At 41.8% G+C, this 11,406-nt stretch overlaps 1 pseudogene; it reads right to left on the bottom strand.

Moving 5' to 3' along the window:
* Positions 1–9,561: 9,561 nt before the first annotated feature.
* On the bottom strand, positions 9,562–11,307 carry LOC101410796 (forkhead box protein K2 pseudogene; annotated as a pseudogene).
* Positions 11,308–11,406: the final 99 nt, after the last annotated feature.

Raw genomic sequence — 11,406 nt, 5'->3', positions numbered from 1 at the left:
TACCCAATTGCCTTTCCCCGGCCCTAATACTTTCCTTTAAAGTGAACTTAACCAGCAATAAGAAATTAGAATAAGAAGAACAAAGTGCCAAAGAGAAGATATAACACTTACACAAAAACAACAGCTTATTAATCTCCAAGACTAGACAAAGAAGCTAAGGAACTGATTAAACCCATCAAGAAAAAATGATGACCAGACAGCAACAAAAATCTACAAACCAAACCACTAATCAGGAAAACATGGCTGAATCCAATCAACAAACTAAAAATGAGGAAGGAGAGCAGAACTTCGCACAAGCAATGAAAGATCTCAGAACATTTATCACCGACAAATTTGATGAAGTAAAGGAAGAGGTTAACAACATGAAGACAACACTTGGAGGGGAAATTGCATACGCAAAAAGATAACAGATATGATGGAAATGAATACCACAGTTCAAGAAATTAAAAATACACTTGCAGCAAATATCAGCAGACTAAAAGAGGCAGAGCAGAGAATTAGTGATGTGGAAGACAGTACATCAGAAATCAAACAGATAATAGAAGTGGTTGATAAAAGGATAGAAAAAATCCAGGTAGGACTTAGGGACCTGAATGATAATGCAAAATGCTCAAACATATGTATTATAGGCATTCCAGAAGGAGAAGAGAAGGGAAAGGGGTCAGAAGGAGTGTTGCAGGAAATAATGGCTGAAAACTTCCCAAATCTAATGAAAGAGACAGATGTACATATCCAAGAAGCACAGTGCACTCCACTGGTCATAAACCCCAACAGGCCCACCCCAAGACATATACTTATCAAATTATCCAATGCTCAAGACAAAGAAAATTCTAAAAGCAGCAAGAGAAAAGAAAACCATCACATACAAGGGAAGCTCCATAAGATTAAGTGTTGATTTCTCATCTGAAACCATGGAGGCAAGAAGGCAGTGGTATGATATAGTCAAGGTACTAAAGGAAAAAAATTTCCAACCAAGAATACTCTATCCAGCTAAACTAGCATTGAAAAATGATGGAGAGTTCAAAATATTCGCAGATAAACAGAAAATGAAAGAGTATGTAAACAAGAAACCTCCCCTTCAAGAAATTCTAAAGGGAGTTCTGCAGGAAGAAAGGAAAAAACAAGACAGGCAGAGTTGGAGGAGAGTATAAGAGCAACAAAAAAAGACAAAAATAGAAGGAAAAAAATACAAACAAAATATGACAAACACAAATCCAATCAAAATATGGCTAACAAAAATATTCCATGAAAATAATAACACTGAATGTCAATGGATTCAACTCACCTATCAAAAGATTCAGACTGGGACAGTGGATAAGGAAATATGACCCATCCATATGCTGTCTACAAGAGAAACATCTTAGACCCAGAGACTCATGGAGGTTGAAAGTGAATGGCTGGAAAACAATCATACAAGCAAACAATAACAAAAAAAAAGGCAGGAGTAGCTATATTAATATCAGACAAAATAGACTTTAAATGTGAAACAATTGTGAGAGACAAAGAAGGATACTACATTTAAGTGAAAGGGACAATCTTTCAAGAAGATCGAACAATCATAAATATTTATGCTCCTAACAAGGGTGCCTCTAAATACATGAGGCAAACGCTAGAAAAATTAAGTGAAAAAATAGATGCATCTACAATTACAGTGGGGGATTTTAACACACCACTATCTACTCTGGACAGAACATCTCAAAAGAGAATCACTAAAGAAACAAAACATTTGAACAGTATATTAGAGGAGCTGGATCTAATAGACATATATAGATCATTACACCCAAACTCAGCAGGATATACATTTTTCTCAAGCGCACATGGATCATTCTCCAAGATAGACCATATGCTAGGCCACAAAGAAAGGCTTAATGAATTCAGAAAGATTGAAATCATACAAAACAATATATCTGACCACATGGAGGGAAGCTGGAAATTTGCAAGGGACAGAGGCCCAGATTTCACACCACGATTTGGAAATTAAACAGCACACTCTTAGAAAAACAGTGGGTCAAAGAGGAAATCTCAAAAGAAATCAATGACTACCTTGAAACAAATGATAATGATAACACAACATACCAAAATTTATGGGATGCAGCAAAAGCAGTACTGAGAGGGAAATTTATAGCCATAAATTCATATATCAAAAAAGAAGAAAGAGCAAAGATTGAAGAACTGACTGCACATTTGAAGGAATTAGAAAGACAACAGCAAAGTAAACCAACAGGAAAAAGAAGGAAGGGAATAACAAAGATAAGAGCAGAACTAAATGAAATAGAAAATAAGAAAGCACTTGAAAAGATAAACAAGACCAAGAGCTGGTTTATTGAGAAGATCAACAAAATTGACAAACCTTTAGTGAGACTAACAAAGAAAAAAAAAAGAGAAGAAGCAAATACACAAAATAAGAAATGAGAAAGGCGATATCACCTCCGGCCCCACAGAAATAAAGACTGTCATAAGAGGATACTTTGAAAAACTATATTCCAACAAAAATGACAATTTAGAGGAAATGGACAGATTCCTAGAAACACATAAGCAGCCCATATTGATGAAAGAAGAAATTGTTGATCTTAACAAACCAATCACAAGCAAAGAGATAGAATCAGTCATTAAAAATCTCCCAACTAAGAAGAGTCCAGGGCCAGACGGCTTCACAGGTGAATTCTACAAAATATTCTGGAAAGAACTAACGCCAATCCTGCTGAAACTATTCCAAAAAATCGAAACAGAAGTAACATTGCCGAACTCCTTCTATGATGCCAACATTACCCTAGTACCAAAGCCAAACAAAGACACCACAAGAAAGGAAAATTACAGACCAATTTCTCTAATGAACCTAGATGCAAAAATACTTAACAAACTACTTGCTAATCGTATTCAACAACACATTAAACAAATTATACACCACATCCAAGTGGGATTTATTCCAGGCATGCAAGGATGGTTCAACATAAGAAAATCAATCAATGTAATACACCATATAAACAGATTGAAGGAAAAAATCACATGATCATATCTATAGATGCAAAAAAAGCATTTGACAAAATACAGCACCCTTTCTTGATATAAACACTCCAAAAGATCGGAATACAAGGAAATTTTTTGACCATGATAAAGAGTATATATGAAAAACCTACAGCCAACATTGTTTACAATGGAGAAATCCTGAAATCCTTCCCTCTAAACTCAGGAACAAGACAAGGATGCCCATTGTCTCCCCTTCTATTTAACATTGTCTTAGAAGTACTTGCTTGAGCACTGAGGCAAGAACCAGATATAAAAGGCATTCAAATTGGAAAGGAAGAAGTCAAAATTTCATTATTTGCAGAAGACATGATCCTATACATAGAAAACCCTGAGAGATTTACAACAAAGCTTCTAGAACTCATAAATGAGTTTAGTAATGTCACGGGTTATAAGATCAATGCACAAAAATCAGTAGCATTTCTGTACACCAATAATGAGCAAGATCAGGAGGAAATCAAGAAACAAATACCATTCACAATAGTAAATAAAAAAATCAAATACTTAGGAATAAATTTAACTAAAGAGGTAAAAAACTTATACACCAAGAACTATACAAGACTGTTCAAGGAAATCAAAGAAGACATAAATAAATGGAAGAATATTCCTTGTTCATGGATAGGAAGACTGAATATCATTAAGATGTCTATCCTACCAAAACTGATCTACACATTCAATGCAATCCCAATAAAAATCAACACAGCCTTCTTTAAGGAACTAGAAAAACTAACTATGAAATTTATTTGGAAAGGAAAGAGGCCCCAAATAGCCAAAGACATATTGAAAAAGAAAAACAAAATTGGAAGAATCACACTTCCTGACTTCAAAACATACTACAAAGCTACAGTAGTGAAAACAGCATGGTATTGGCATAAGGAGATGCACACAGACCAATGGAATCAAATTGAAAGTTCTGATATAGAACCTCATATATATAGCCATATAATATTCGATAAAGCCACCAAACCCTCTCAACTGGGAGAGAATGGCCTATTCAACAAATGGTGCCTGGAGAACTGGATATCCATATGTAGAAGAATGAAAGAGGATTACCATCTCACACCTTATACAAAGATCAACTCAAGATGGATCAAAGACCTAAATATAACAGCCAAGACCAAAAAGATCTTGAAAAGCAGTGTAGGGAAACATCTACAGGACCTTGTAATAGGAAATGACTGCATGAATATCACACCAAAAACACAAGCAGCAAAAGAACTAATAGATAAATGGGACTTCCTCAAAATTAAAGCCTTCTGTGCCTCAAAGGAGTTTGTTAAGAAAGTAAAAAGGGAACCCACACAATGGGAGAAAATATTTGGCAACCATATATCTGATAAGAGACTTATAACTTGCATATATAAAGAACTCCTATATCTTGAAAATAAAAAGATAAACAACCCATTTAAAAAATGGGAAAAAGATTTAAACAGACACTTCTCCAAAGAAGAAATACAAATGGCTAAAAAGCACATGAAAAAATGCTCCAAATCTCTAGCTATCAGGGAAATGCAAAGCAAAACTACAATGAGATACCATCTTACACCCATAAGATTGGCAACTATGAAAAAAACAGAAGAATACAAATGCTGGAGGGGATGTGAAGAAAGGGGAACACTCATCCACTGCTGGTGGGAATGCAGAAGGATCCAACCATTCTGGAGGTCAGTTTGGCAGTTTCTCAAAAAACTAACCATAGATTTGCCATATGACCCAGCAATACCACTCCTGGGTATATACCCATCAGAACTGAAAACAAGGACACAAACCAATATATGTACTCCAATGTTCATAGCAGCATTGTTCACTATTGCCAAAAGTTGGAATCAACCCAAATGCCCATCAACAGACGAGTGGATCAATAAAATGTGGTATATACACACAATGGAATACTACTTGGCTGCAAGAACAAATACACTACAAACACACGTGATAACATGGATGAATCTTGAGAACCTTATGTTGAGTGAAGCAACCCAGGCATTGAAGGACAAATACTACGTGACCTCAATTATATGAAATAAGCAACCTCCTCAGAGAACTGGAGACTGGAAAATAGGCTTACAGGAAATCGGGGGGTGGAGGAAGGATGTGAGCCGACATCTGCAGGGGTGGAATCTATGATGAGCTGGTGGTATGAGCACAAAGAAGAGATAAAATGGGGGCAAGGGGCTGCCTTTAGGTGGGGATTTGCAGATTTGATGGGAGCTGGGGATGGGCGGATGGGTAATATTACCCACAAAATTGGGGGGAGGGAGGGGCAACATACGAACATAGGAGAGTGTCAGGTGTTGGTTGAGAGTAAAATGCTGAGAAAATCGTATCAAAATATAATTAGGAGGGTTACCTGTTTAGGATGCTCAGAGGGGATGGTCTGATGCGGGATGGACTCCTGGGGAATGTCTGAATGCTCATTTTGCCAGGGTGGGTTGTATCATTGTGACAGAAGTGAGAGTTGGCGTGGACCCACATCCTGGGGAGGACTAATGCCATCAAATAGAGAGAACTATATCTCTCGAGAGAAAGGGTGGCTCCCAGGGCATTAGGGCAGTTGAGCAAGTCAGGCCCTGAACACTGTTGCAAGTATCTCTGGCCATGGCTCCTCGGGAAATGGAGATTGGCTGTTGCTGTGGGCCCCAAAGGGAGGGGAAAATGGATGTTGAATGGATGGAACCAAGGTAAATGTGGGGGCAAGAGAGGAGTTTCGTGAGAGTACACGAGGATGAATATAAAACATGTAATATTACACCAAAAACATATAGGGGATGACAGACTAATAATGTAAACCATAATGTAAAACATAGGATAACTAAAAAATTTAGAAAACTGTATATCCTAAAGTATGGACCACATTGTAAGCACAGATGTCACCTTGTTTGAAAGGTATTGTTTCAGAGTCTGTTCATCAGTCTCAGTAAATATGATATGAATAAGTTAAAAGATTATCGCTGTGGAATGTAAAAGGTTTTATGGTGGATGTGTGGGAGTATTGTATATTGTATATATATGAATTACTGTGATCTAAGACTCTTGTGAAGAGAAGCTCAATAATTAGGAAATTAAGAAAAGAAAAAGATAGGATGTAGAAATTTTTCCAAATCAATGTGTACTCTAGATCTAACCTTTAAACTCATCGCTATTTTCCATTGTACTAGTAAGGGAACCTGACATTATATTGGGATTCACTTTATGGGAAGTTTTGGATCACAGAGTGGTTCAACAATGGTAGTGGAGGAATACTGGTTTAGGATGTTAATGACAGGCTACACATGGTTGACAGGGAGTTATACAGGGCATATGTTCAGGGTGCATGGTAATGTTTAGATATACTCATAGTGGAAACAATTAAAAACAACAGCTGGGGGGGTACTGGGTTCCTGGACAGGGGTGCTCTATCGTGGTCCCTAGGGGAGCAGCGGCACTCCCCTAGGTGCAACGGTAAGAACCAGGAAGGAATGAGGGTCCAACAGTGGGCTCCTGATACTAATGACTATGCTTGTGAGCCTATACGCCTGCAATAAGAACAAGGCCTAGAGCAGCATTGTGCCTGGGAGTTTCCTCCTGACAGCCTTCATGTTACTCAAATGTGGCCAGTCTCGAAGCCAAACTCAGCATGTAGATGCAGTGCATTCCCCCCCAGCGTGGGACTTGACACCCGGGGATGAGCCCCCCTGGCACCGAGGGATCACTACCAAATACCAGCTGAAGATGCAACTAGAAAATGACCTTGAATTAAAGGTTCAATGCGGATCAGCAGAATATCCCTGTCTACATATAATAACATGACTTTAAAATGCTGTTTGACCTAATGTAAGGGCGAAATGGAAAGGAGAAATGAGTTTATATGGCTACGAGTCTCTAAAAAAGAGTCTGGAGGTTGTCAGAAGGATTGCCATTATGCACACCTGAGCAGAGTCTAAGAGAGATAAAATAGATACAACCCCAGGTATTGGTTCTTTTGAGGGATAAAGAGACCCACGGGTTCTATAGTCATGGCAGATGGGGTTTACTGCCATGTCAGATGGCCCTTCTTTGGAGCTGGTGTTTCTGTGTGATGGAACTGGACTCAGATGGGATCTCTTTTCACAAGACTTTCATGCTACTTTACTGGAATTGTAGTTGGTGTTGGGGTTTAAGATATATTTAGGGGATTTGAATCTCTGGACTGACAATATGATAGCCAGGCCCTGAGCCTCAACAGACTTCAGCTCCTACACTCTGATTTATTGTACTTACCCCACTCAGCTAACATAGAGTTGAATGTCAACCACCACACCATGGAGCCTAGAGTGCCTACAACTGAAAGCAGGAGGATTGCATCCAGTATCCATGTGGAATCTAATCCCCCACTTGACATAGATGTGCAATGGACACAACCAATCCAATGTCCACAGAGAAAATGTGGCATTGGTGTGGGAAGGGTGGCCATGGTGGCTGCTGGGTGCGGGGAATGGGAGGAAGAGATGAGATGGGGAGGCGTTTTCAGGACTTGGAGTTGTGCTGGGTGGTGCTTCACGGACAGCTACGGGACATTGTAGATCTCCCCAGCGCCCACTGGATGGAACGTGGGAGAGTGTGGGTTATGATGTGGACCATTGACTATGGGGTGCAGCGATGCTCAGAGATGTACTTACCAGGTGCAATGGATGTGTCATGATGATGGGAGAGATTGTTGCTGTGGGGGGGAGTGGGGGGTGGGGGCGGTGGGGTTGAATGGGACTTCATATTTTTTTAATGTAATTTTTTTTTAAATGAATTAAAAAAAAAAAAAAGATGTGTGAGTCTCTGGAGCATGGGCCACCAGGGTTTAGGGGACACAGACCTGGGAATCATGCATCCAGTTAACAGGGGACCTGGGAGGACCACAGCACAACACAGCTTTCAGGGATCCCTGTAGCTGGGCACCAGCCCTAGGGGGAGGTGTCCCACCTGCAACCTCTGACCTCTCTTTTAGAAACCCAAAATTCCACCTCTCACAAGAATCTCTTCTGTCACTGTCTCATCAAATTGACATCCAGACACCTCCTGCCCTGCAAGCCCCCGAAACAGCCTGCTGAGGGTTTGGGAGCACCGCTGCACAACAATGATTTCAGGGACCAACTTGGACGGGCCGCCAGTCCTAGGGGGAGGGGTTCCACCTACAACTTCTGACCTCCATGTCAGAAACCGAAAGTTCCACCTCTTGCAAGAATCTCTTCTGTCACTGTCTCACCAAATCGACATCCAGACACTTCCTGCCCTGCAACCCCCCGAAACAGCCCACTCAGGGTTTGGGAACACTCCACACAACAAAGATTCCAGGGATTGCTGTGGCCCAGCCACCAGCCCTAGGGGGAGGGGCTCCACCCAGAATCTCTGAGCTGGGTGATTTCACCTAAAATAACCAAAGACCATGGAGAGGCCTTGGATCTGTGTTTGAAAAAGGTGTTCGATAAAAGATTAAATGTTTTTTTTAAATGAAGTAGTAATAGTTGTTTTGTTTCAAACATGCACAATATGTAACAAGACTTGTTTTACTTAAAGAGTGGAGATGATGTCTGGGACAAAGTCAACATATAGAAACAAGAGAAATTAGCAAGAAAGAGAAATGGTTAAGTGCACTCTGTGACTTCCAGCACGTCGTCCTCATGACCTGACTTAGGTCCTCAGGGTACATGCAGTGAGGTTGCTGGTGCCAGGGCAGACCGAGGTGAGGAAATTCCTCAGATATCTGTTCTACCAGGACCTCCTTCAGGAATAAAAGGAGATTCATTTGAATGTTAACAGATCAGACAAAAGTCAGCTTTCAAATGCTAAAAAGAAATAGCAAAAACAAAAACTGCATTGTTTCTTTTCTCCAAACGAAATTTCATGATTCTAAATCATGTGTTTGATTCTAAAATTTCCAGAGTAGTAATGGATTGGAAATTGGACCCCATTATTTTGTAAAGAAAGAAAAGTATACCTCAGAATATTCTAATTCCACATGTGAATAGCAAAACACTTTCTGCTTCCCAGGGCCTGCAGTGAACAGAGGACAGAGGACAGTGTCACAGAGGACAGGGTATGGAAGCTCCAGCTGGTTCCCTGTGAGGTCCCCTTGCTCCAGACAAGGATGCTGTTCATGAGATTCTTGATGTCAAGGAAGGAGCTGGAGCTTTAATGTTATTTCAAAATCAAGCCCTCAAAAGCGGCAGTGCAGGAGTGCCTGACAGGAAAGAAGAATATGGCTCTGGAACAAGGTTTTGTGTGTATTTTTTCAAGTGTGATTTCTATTTTAAATTCAGGAGTTTTAAGGTCATCTGAGATTTTGTTGAGAGGTGGAATTCAATCACAGGACCCCCTACCAGGTGAGACCATTCTCCATGCACCCCATGAGTATGACTCTCTCCTTTTGGAACCACAACATTGGTATTTCTTAAAGCAGGAAGTGTCTCCCAGGGTCCAGTTTTGGATGCCCTTTCCAGTTGCAGTTGTGGGAGACATGTCCACTTTCAGGGCAATGATGATGCTCTCATCGTCCTCTATTTTGATCCACTTCAGTCCCAACTTATCTGACTAGCTCCTGTCCTGATGCTTCATGGGCAGGGAGGCCAAGTCTGAAGTGTGCATTAATGACATGTGCAAAGCACTTACAGCTGTGTCATTCCCTTTTCCCTGGGCTACAATGGTGATGGGCATGATGTAAGGCCCATTCTGAGTTACAGTTTTAGGGGGAGCTGGTGCTGTCCATCAGGCACTTGCTGTACTATGGTGACCCTCTGCACAGGGGCAGCCTGGGCTGTCAGAATCACCCAGGCAGAGGCTTTCAGTGTGGCATGGCCAAGCACAAGGATAGTCTCTCCTTTCACTTTAACTTTCATGTGTTCTCCATTCTGTTACAGCTCTGGTTCTAGAGGGCATCAATGGCCACAAAGGGGGCCACAGGTGCCTAGCCACAGAATATGTGTTCATGGGGCCAGCCCTGCCATGCTGGGACGTGGCACCACTGGCACCTGGTGGACCACATGGACCATCTGCCTGATTGGTTGCTGGGAAGGCATGGCACCACTATGCAGGTGACAGAGTTTAGGGCTGGTGGCAGTTGATTCTGTACCATTATCAAAACTCCTGATCAGAAAGCAGGTGCTCTGGGTGAACTGTACCTCTTGGATGACAGCAAGTTTGAGCTGTGGGGAACCAGGCTTGGGGTCCAGGGAGACTGGTAAGCCTTGAGAGGCTCTCAGAGGTCTGGATGTCAGTGGAGTGGAAAACAGCACTCCAGTGTGATTGGGAGAGGCTGGGGCACTTCTAGAAAAAGTGGATCCAGAGGGGTTCTACAGCAAGGCCCACCCATGCCCTCTCTTCCTAAAAACCTTCTCTATTAATCTGCTCTAAGGGGAAGGGTCTATCCTCCAGAATGAGATGTTGATTTGTTCCTCTTGGGAGCATGGTACTTTAATGAAATAATGATTCAGAGAGATTGTGGCAAATTGAATTCTGCCAGCTCTTGTCTGCAGTACTGTAGTATGGGTAATTTGTAGTGATTGTGTATAAATTCCATTTAGGGTGAGCTGTTTATCAAGAACAATTGTAATTGCTTGTATTATTAGTTGTGCATAGGAATAAGGTGACTTTGGATCATCCTTTGGGCTTTCTCCTCCTGAAGCTTCCTTTTTATTTATTTCCTGACTGTGAGTTGTCAGCCATTAAATTGAGGTCAGCTGGTATTAGATGGCCTATTTTGTTCCCAGAAGACACTGCTCCATGGGGGTTGGATGGGCAGGAGTTTGCAGCAATGATGGTTCATGTGGGGGGTGGTAGGGCTGATTAGGTGGGCCATGGTGTCTGGAATGCGGATCATCAGGGGGGTGAACTGGTGCTGCAAGGCTGCACTGTGACCTTGAGGCAATTTGACCCTCCTTCTCACTGGACAGCATGGTTAGCATGAGCTTGATGTTTATACTGGGAAACCTGAACGTGCACATGCGTGGCAGCTGCAGCTGTGGTGCCCAGCACCTCTGGAACACGTCATCCACTAACACGCCATTTTTGCTGAGGCAGTGCAGGTAGAACTCAGTGCCAGTACCTGCATTAGATGGGCTGATCTGGTGTGTTGGCAGCAGTCATGGCAGAGGCTTGAGGAGTTTGAGGTGGCTCTGGGAAACGAAACTGGAGTGGTCCATGCTCATGTCCACTGAGCCCTGCAAGAGTTGTGCCCAATGGACACAGAGCACTTGTTCATCAGATACTGAAACCCAGGGCCCTTGAACAGCACCACTGCCTAGCTGCCTGGTGGGGACGCACCGCTGATGGTGCCCCCATGCAGAGGTCAGAGCCGGCTGTGCACTCTATGCCTTTGCTGTGCTCTGAGTAGAGGGCCCCTCAGTATCTGAATATGTTGGTGAATTTACTCTGTTGGAC

This window comes from Dasypus novemcinctus, chromosome 19, assembly GCF_030445035.2.
Source record: "Dasypus novemcinctus isolate mDasNov1 chromosome 19, mDasNov1.1.hap2, whole genome shotgun sequence".
Lineage (NCBI taxonomy): Eukaryota > Metazoa > Chordata > Mammalia > Cingulata > Dasypodidae > Dasypus > Dasypus novemcinctus.
Note: the sequence above shows the minus strand (reverse complement) of the source record. Positions and strands in the feature narration are given on the sequence as shown.